Source organism: Aquarana catesbeiana, linkage group LG02, assembly GCF_042186555.1.
Source record: "Aquarana catesbeiana isolate 2022-GZ linkage group LG02, ASM4218655v1, whole genome shotgun sequence".
In the NCBI taxonomy this organism is placed as follows: Eukaryota; Metazoa; Chordata; class Amphibia; order Anura; family Ranidae; genus Aquarana; species Aquarana catesbeiana.
The window spans coordinates 151,727,931-151,737,585 of record NC_133325.1 but is presented as its reverse complement, the minus strand read 5'-3'; the positions used below and the strand labels follow the sequence as shown (position 1 = coordinate 151,737,585).

General features: G+C 43.5%; 1 protein-coding gene across 1 annotated transcript in view; it reads left to right on the top strand.

The window, feature by feature from the left end:
* The first annotated feature begins 2,853 nt into the window (after nt 1-2,853).
* The window catches only part of LOC141127322 (gametocyte-specific factor 1-like), a 191,605-nt gene continuing 184,803 nt past the window's right edge, over nt 2,854-9,655 (top strand). The window contains exon 1 of the mRNA XM_073613637.1: nt 2,854-2,965. The gene's annotated coding sequence lies outside the window, so the exon portion shown is untranslated. The remainder of the gene's footprint in view (nt 2,966-9,655) is intronic.

Here is a 9,655-nt window from a genome sequence, read left to right as displayed (position 1 = left end):
TTTGGTAAAAAAAAAAAAAAAATCGCAATAAGCGTATATTGATTGGTTTGTGCAAAAGTTATAGCGTCTACAAACTATGGGAAAGATTTATGGCATTTTTATTATTTATTTGTTACTAGTAATGGCGGTGATCAGCGATTTTTAGCGGGACTACGACATTGCGACGGACAGATTGGACACTTTTGACACAAATATGCACTAATTACTGTGCAAATGTCACTGGCTGGAAGTGGATTAACACTAGGGGGTGATCAAGAGGTTAAATGTGTTCCTTCAGTGTGTTCTAACTGTGAGAGATTGGACTGACTAGGAGAGGAGACATATCGTTGTTCCTGCTTACTAGGAACACAAGACATGTCTCCTCTCCTCTGACAGCACAGGGATTTGTGTGTTTACACACACAAATTCCCGTGCTGGCGCTCGTGCTTGGCCGTCGGCGATCACAACCGAAGGCCACGCGCATCAGGTCCCCTGCCGTATATATATATATATATATATATGGGATTTTGCCCAGGAGAGCCATTGTGCCGCAGTAAATCTGCACGAGCCAGTCGGGAACCGGTTAAAAAAAAAAGTTGCATTTGAAAAACCACTGTGTAAATACCGTTACATAAAAAATTGCAACACCCACAATTTTATTCTCTAGGCGGGCCTTTGCTTTAGCCCCGGTTCACACTGAATGCGGGTTTGAAATCGATCGTTCAGCTGAACTCACACAATTTTGAACCGGCATTTCAGTTCGACTTCGGGGGCGATTTGAGAGACATTATTATTATTATTATTATTATACAGTATTTATATAGCGCCAACAGTTTACGTAGCACTTTACAACTTGAGGGTAGACAGTACAAATACAATACAATTTGATACAGTAGGAATCAGAGGGCCCTGCTCCTTAGAGCTTACAATCTAAGAGGGAAGGTCAAGAGATACAAGAGGTAATAACTATGGGTGATGTGCTGATTGAGAAGATAAATGTACAGTTGTTAGGTGGGGGCCAGATAGGCTTCTTTGAAGAGATGAGTTTTCAGGGATCGTCTGAAAGTGGATAAATTTGTTATAGTACAAAACTCCCAAAAAAACGCAATGTATCCCTAATTTAGTGAAATCCTTATTTGGTGATAAAAAGGATTTGCTACCTTAAATCCAAACAATAACACAAATTTTAAATCATCACCATTATATAACATATATAAATCTTCTAATTAATAATTATAAAGTGACAAGTGCCCAAATATGTGGTTATCAAACCATAGTGCATTAATGTGCAAGAACCATAATAATAAATCATTAATAATGTGTCAAAACCGTAACTCTGTATCAAAGAAAGATACCCATGTACTATTTGTTGTAAAAAATGTTCATATCAATAATATAATGTGCCGTACACCAAAACCCTGTAGAAATTGTGCAAAGAGTTCTTCTTTAGTGATAAAAGGCTGTGCTGTACTTTCTGGCAGTCACCCCCCAATATGGTTGCACTCACCGGAACACCCCACCCCTGCAGGGGTACAAGCGTGTGATGTTGATCCTGTCTCCCCGGTTGTATGGGTGCCAGTATCCTTCCACACGTCCCAATCCTGAACGTAGCTGCTTGCATACAACGAGGTGGGGACTTCCTGTCCCTTGATGTGATAAAGGTCCCCACTGGATATCCACAAAGCAGGCCCCTGGTGGGCGGGTTGCCGGCTCCGGCAGGCAGCTGCGGGCTTTGGCTGGCAGGGGGCTCCGGTGGCAGAGGTGGGCTTTAGTGGGCAGCGGCAGGCTCTGGCGAGTTGCAGGCTCCAGCGGCAGTGGTAAGCCCGCAGCTGCCTGCCGGAGCCCGCAACCCGCCCACCAGGGGCCTGCTTTGTGGATATCCAGTGGGGACCTTTATCACATCAAGGGACAGGAAGTCCCCACCTCCTTGTATGCAAGCAGCTGCGTTCAGGATTGGGACGTGTGGAAGGATACTGGCACCCATACAACCGGGGAGACAGGATCAACATCACACGCTTGTACCCCTGCAGGGGTGGGGTGTTCCGGTGAGTGCAACCATATTGGGGGGTGACTGCCAGAAAGTACAGCACGGCCTTTTATCACTAAAGAAGAACTCTTTGCACAATTTCTACGGGGTTTTGGTGTACGGCACATTATATTATTGATATGAACATTTTTTACAACAAATAGTACATGGGTATCTTTCTTTGATACAGAGTTATGGTTTATATATATATATATACGGGATTTTGCCCAGGAGAGCCATTATGCCGCAGTAATCTGCACGAGCCAGTCGGGAACCGGTTAAAAAAAAAAGTTGCATTTGAAAAACCACTGTGTAAATACCGTTACATAAAATATTGCAACACCCACCATTTTATTCTCTAGGCGGGCCTTTGCTTTAGCCCCGGTTCACACTGAATGCGGGTTTGAAATCGATCGTTCAGCTGAACTCACACAATTTTGAACCGGCATTTCAGTTCGACTTCGGGGGCGATTTGGGAGACATCTGTGCAGCTTCATGCACAGATGTCTATTAAAATCGCCCCCAAATTCGCCAAATGTAGTTCACAACTACCATTGGGAATTGGTGCGGTCGCACCGATTCGATCGGTGACGTTGCCGGCAATAGGCTCTGATTCAACAGCCGCTTCCATACGTTTCCCCCCCCCCATTATTCATGCTACTAATTACAAGCTGAAGCCCTTGATGATTAATGACACCAGTCAGCATCAAAAAGCCTAGAGATACAAGTAACACAAAACCAGGACGTCCCTCACTGGACCCCTCAGCGTCCTTCCAGCCAGGCATGTATGCACAGCTGAGGAAGGCGGCCCTGGTCGGAAGGCGGGAATTCCGCTCCTGCGCAGTACAGCTCGTCTTTCCCGCCCGCGGCGTTTCCTGGAGGAGGAGTTGTGTGTGCGGAGCAGGAGGAGAGCGGAGCGGAGACGAGGGGCGCTCATAAGGCGGATTATTCTCATACACGGTAATGGCGGATATTATAGGGAAGACCTGTGAACGCATGCAAGGATAGAAATGTCAGGGGCGGCGTGTATGGTGGCCAGGGTCCGACTGAATACCTAGGAGCACTTTATGGAACCAGTACAGGCCTGTCCATAGTATAGGCACCTATGCAGTCATCTTCTAAGTACAGGGGGGCTCTTCTATTACCTCTCTACTAATATATGGGCAGATCTTAAAGCTCCATTCACATTTGGTGTTTTGGGATCTTGGGCAGAATCAAAGCGATTCTGCTGTGATCTGAAATCGCACTACAATCTCAAAAATGCATGTTTGGGTACCATTCATTTTCAATGGCACCTAAAATGCAGTGCGGTTTTGCCAGGAAGCTTGTCTGTTAAACAGTAGCAGGAGCTTCTTTTGGGTGACCAGCTTCGCGTGTTGCGGTTAGCAAAAAACGCACCACCTTTTAGGTGTCATTGAAAATGAATGTCACCCAAACATGCATTTTGCAAATGTAGTGTGATGTGAAATCGTGGGCAGAATCACAGCGATTCTGCCATAGATCCCAAACGTGAATGGAGCTTCTGGGAGCTTTTACACTGCGGTTTGTTTGGAGTGCAGCGTTCCTGCTGTTTTCATGCGGCTTAGCTGCCCTTTCCTATAGATTTCTATTAGAGTGGGTGTTTTTGGTACGTTTTCTGAAAGCACATTGAAAATGCAGCATATAGGACTTTTTTTGGAGCATTGACAGAAAACACTGCAAACACCCCCCCCCCCACTTTAACCACTTGCCGCCCTCCATATAGCAAAAAGACGGCGGCAAAGTGGTTGCGAAATCCTGACCGGACGTCTTTCAGGATATCAAGCCGCTGTGCGCCACTGGGGGCACGCATCATGACGATCGTTGTTGTCAGTCTGACACACCGCAACTGCGATCTAGGTAACACACGTGATCAGCCGTGTCCAATCAAAACCGAAATGCTGAAAATTGGCCTGGGCAGGAAGGTGCGAAAGTGCCCGGTATTGAGGTTAAGACCCCTTTCACACTGAGTAGATGTTTTAACACTAGAAATAGCGCCTGAAAACTGCCTCCCATTCTCTGCAATGGGGGCTTTCACACTGGGGTGGTGTGCTTGCGGGACATTAGAAAAAGTCCTGCAAGCAGCATGTTTGGGGTGGGTTGAGGGCTTCCAAAACACCCCCTGCCCATTGTAATGACTGGGCAGCACTTCGGAAGCGTTGGGGTTAAAAGCTCCCCGCTAGCAGCAGAAGAACGCCGCTAAAACGAGCAGCGCTTGCCGCGGCCCCAGCGTGAAAGGGATTTAATAGACTATATGAAAGCGCTCTAATGTGGAACTTAAATCTCGCAAGCTATTTTATTTTTTCCCTCTGCCCACCCTTCCTAATGCTAAAAATTATCTTCTACTTTGTTTCGTTTTGTGCTACAAGGCAACACTACTGAGTGTTCGGCATACGCTGGGCCCTGCTGCCCCTAGGATTACTATGTAACAGCGAGCAGTGAGTTGCTAAGCCACAAGCTCACAGTGCGTTTTCTTGCATGTGTACAAATGCCCTGTAGTGCCCCTCCACCAGAAGCTGATGGCACAAGCATGAGAATTCGCCATCGGTCTCTGCCAACTCCCAGATACTTAGAATAAACTGACTGTGCATGGAACATGGGAAGTTATTTAGGAGCAGGTAAGTGGTATTAAAACAAAAATGTCAAGGCCTGAAGAAGGAGCACATGCTCCGTAAACGCGTCAGTCTATTGGTTCACCACGTCCCGGAAGTGACATCATCCCCGGCTCCCTGTGCGTTTCAGACTCAAGGAAGTGTCAGCTACCACCGGCGTGGCCCGTTCTGAGCATTCACCGTAGAGGCCTTCCATCTGTACCGTCAACCTGGATGCTCTACACTTTGTGCCCAATGCCTATTGTCACTTCACCTTTTGTATCTACCTGCGTAATAAATTTACTCTAATAATACACTCAGATTGGCGCCTGTGCTTTATCCCCACAAAAATGTAATATACTGTAGCTTAGATGTAGTGATCTGGCCAGTAACACACCACCTGTATTAAGAGGGATTCCACTCTGGTGAAGGAGCAACAGAGACGCCTTTGGAATAGCAAGCAGCTTGTTGGTCTAGGGCAGTGATGGCGAACCTTGGCACCCCAAATGTTTTGGAACTACATTTCCCATGATGCTCTTGCACTCTGAAGTATAGTTGAGCATCATGGGAAATGTAGTTTCAAAACATCTGGAGTGCCAAGGTTCGCCATCACTGGTCTAGGGGGAAGGGGTGTGTTAAAGCGGAACTAAACTTACCTATCCTCTACAGATGGGGAAGCTGCTATCTTGGCCTGTTTAAACTGTAACTGCCATGGTGCTGCACATGTGATCAGTTAGGATACCTGCCATTTGATGTTTTGGTTGAGGACACCAGCAAATGTGACAGGATTCCCAACATTTCAGGAATGTAACTGTTTTTTGTAACCGTTAAATCATTGGATTCAGTTCTGCTTTTTGGGCTGGTTCACGCCACAAAAACGCACTCCAGGTCCACTCCTGATGCGTTTTCTGCATGTGCATTTTTAACTGGTTCCGGATACATTTTTTTTTTTTTTTTTTTATCACTGTACTGGGGTCTGATGTCTTTTTGATGCATTTTACTACTTTCCAGTGTAGGAAAAATGCAGCATGTTCTATTTTTTTTTTTTTTCTGGAATTGACCACACTGGTGTGAACTATGCTGTTAGAAACCATATAACCTACTTTCCATGCGGTTTTGATGCAGAAAAAACGCTGGACTGCATGTGGTGCACGAGGGCAGCACAGTGGTGTAGTGGTTAGCACTTTCACCCAGCAGCAAAAAGGGTCGCTGGTTTGAATCACGACATCATCTGCCTGGAGTTTGCATGTTCTCCCTGTGCCTGCGTGGGTTTCCTCCGGGTACTCCGGTTTCCTCCCACACTCTAAAGTCATGCTGGTAGGTTAATCAGATCCTGTCTAAATTGGCCCTAGTATGTATGAATGTGGGTTAGGGACCTTAGATTGTAAGCTCCTTGAGGGTAGGGACTGATGTGAATGTACAATGTAAATGTAAAGTGCTGCGTAAATTGACAGCGCTATATAAGTACCTGAAATAAATAAATAAAAATAAATAAAAATGTGGTGTGAACTGGAGATTATTTCCTTTTTGGATTTAGGTTTTACATAAAAGCTTACTATTGTAAGCTCCCCTGTTAGTGTTAAAGTTGTTGTAAAGGGTATATAGATAGTGTAATTTTTTTTTTTTTTTTTCTAGAATACCAAACATGTTATACTTAACGGTTCTGTGCAGTGGTATTGCACAGAGCTGGCCGAATCTTCAATTCTGGGATCCCCCACCGATGCTCTTGGCTTCACTTCTGAGCATGCCATGATAGTAAGCCGCTTCCTATGGTGGCACACCTGTGGACTCACACCTGAGCCAAGCTGTGTGCGTTTATAGACAACACAGTGCATCTTAATCACACCCTCCACTTCCACCTCACAGGATTTGAATGACTGCTGCTGCCTCTGTGTCCTTTTGAGGAGAGGAAGACAAGCACTGCTGCAGATAGGCACAGCACTGAATGGAGATAGGACTCGGGTATGTATATAGGGAGGTGAGGGGGCAATACAAATTACTTGACTTTAGAACCACTTTAACCACTTCAGCCCCGGAAGGATTTACCCCCTTCCTGACCAGAGCACTTTTTACAATTTGGCACTGCGTCGCTTTAACTGCTAATTGCGCGGTCATGCAATGCTGTAACCAAATGAAATTTGCGTCCTTTTCTTCCCACAAATAGAGCTTTCTTTTGATGGTATTTGATCACCTCTACCGTTTTTATTTTTTGCGCTATACACGGAAAAAGACCGAAAATTTTGAAAAAAAATGATATTTTCTACTTTTTGTTCTAAAAAAAATCCAATAAACTCAATTTTAGTCATACATTTAGGCCAAAATGTATTTGGCCACATGTCTTTGGTAAAAAAAATGTCAATAAGTGTATATTTATTGGTTTGCGCAAAAGTTATAGCGCCTACAAACTAGGGTACATTTTCTGGAATTTACACAGTCTTTAATTTATGACTGCCTATGTCATTTCTTGAGGTGCTAAAATGGCAGGGCAGTACAAACCCCCCCAAATGACCCCATTTTGGAAAGTAGACACCCCAAGGAAATTGCTGAGAGGCATGTTGAGCCCATTGAATATTCATTTTTTTTGTCCCAAGTGATTGAATAATGAAAAAAAAAAAATTACAAAAAGTTGTCACTAAATGATATATTGCTCACACAGGCCATGGGCATATGTGGAATTGCACCCCAAAATACATTTAGCTGCTTCTCCTGAGTATGGGGATACCACATGTGTGGGACTTTTTGGGAGCCTAGCCGCATACGGGGCCCCGAAAACCAATCACTGCCTTCAGGATTTCTAAGGGCGTACATTTTTGATTTTACTCCTCACTACCTATCACAGTTTTGAAGGCCATAAAATGCCCAGATGGCACAAACCCCCCCCAAATGACCCCATTTTGGAAAGTGGACACCCCAAGCTATTTGCTGAGAGGCATGTTGAGTCCATGGAATATTTTATATTTTGACACAAGTTGCGGGAAAGTGACAATTTATTTATTTATTTTTTTTTTGCACAAAGTTGTCACTAAATGATATATTGCTCACACAGGTCATGGGCATATGTGGAATTGCAGCCCAAAATACATTCTGCTGCTTCTCTTGAGTACGGGGATACCACATGTGTGGGACTTTTTAGGAGCCTAGCCGCGTACGGGACCCCGAAAACCAATCACCGCCTTCAGGATTTCTAAGGGTGTACATTTTTGATTTCACTCTTCACTGCCTATCACAGTTTCGGAGGCCATGGAATGCCCAGGTGGCACAAACCCCCCCAAATGACCCCATTTTGGAAAGTAGACACCCCAAGCTATTTGCTGAGAGGCATGGTGAGTATTTTGCAGCTCATTTGTTTTTGAAAATGAAGAAAGACAAAAAAAAAAATTTTTTTTTTTCTTTTTTTAATTTTCAAAACTTTGTGACAAAAAGTGAGGTCTGCAAAATACTCACTATAAATCTCAGCAAATAGCTTGGGGTGTCTACTTTCCAAAATGGGGTCATTTGGGGGGGGTTTGTGCCACAGGAGAAGCAACAGAATGTATTTTGGGGTGTAATTTCACATATTCCCATGGCATGTTTGAGCAATATATAATTTAGTGACAACTTTGTGCAAAAAAAAAAAAAAAAAAATAATTGTCTCTTTCCCGCAACTTGTGTCACAATATAAAATATTCCGTGGACTCGACATGCCTCTCAGCAAATAGCTTGGGGTGTCTACTTTCCAAAATGGGGTCATTTGGGGGGGTTTGAACTGTCCTGGCATTTTATGCACAACATTTAGAAGCTTATGTCACACATCACCCACTCTTCTAACCACTTGAAGACAAAGCCCTTTCTGACACTTTTTGATTACATGAAAAAATTATTTTTTTTTGCAAGAAAATTACTTTGAACCCCCACACATTATATATTTTTTTTAAAGCAAATGCCCTACAGATTAAAATGGTGGGTGTTTAATTTTTTTTTTTCACACAGTATTTGCGCAGCGATTTTTCAAACGCATTTTTTGGGGAAAAAACACACTTTTTTACATTTTAATGCACTAAAACACACTATATTGCCCAAATGTTTGATGAAATAAAAAAGATGATCCTAGGCCGAGTACATGAATACCAAACATGACATGCTTTACAATTGCGCACAAACGTGCAGTGACAACAAAATAAATACATTTTTAAAAGCCTTTAAAAGCCTTTACAGGTTACCACTTTAGATTTACAGAGGAGGTCTACTGCTAAAATTACTGCCCTCGATCTGACCGTCGCGGTGATACCTCACATGCATGGTGCAATTGCTGTTTACATTTGACGCCAGACCGACGCTTGCGTTCGCCTTAGCGCGAGAGCAGGGGGGACAGGGGTGCTTTTTTTTTTTTTTTTTTTATTATTTTTTTGCTTTTTTATCTTATTTTAAAACTGTTCCTTTCATTTTTTTTTTTTTTTTTTTTTTTAATCATTTTTATTGTTATCTCAGGGAATGTAAATATCCCCTATGATAGCAATAGGTAGTGACAGGTACTCTTTTTTGAAAAAATTGGGGTCTATCATCCGGCGAAATCTAAGTCATGAAATGCTCGTAGCTTCCGGTTTCTTAGGCCATAGAGATGTTTGGAGCCACTCTGGTCTCTGATCAGCTCTATGGTCAGCTGGCTGAATCACCGGCTGCATTCTCAGGTTCCCTGTTGAGACAGGAGAGCCAGAGAAAAACACGGAAGACGGTGGGGGGGGGGGGGGGCATTCTCTCCCACTGCTTGTAAAAGCAGTCTAGAGGCTAATTAGCCGCTAGGATTGCTTCTACATGAAAGCCGACCGCTGGCTGAAAAGAATGATACCAAGATGATACCTAAACCTGCAAGCATCATTCTGGTATAACCACTCAAAGTCGTGAATGCTGTACCTGAAGACAAAAATATGGTTAACAATAAAGCACAGTAAACGGTAAAGTATAAAAAATTGCAGACCTGAAAAGCAAACATGATAAAACATAATAACAATAAAACATTGCAGAATAGAATACAGTAAAAAAGAGCAGAACAATAGAGAGAATA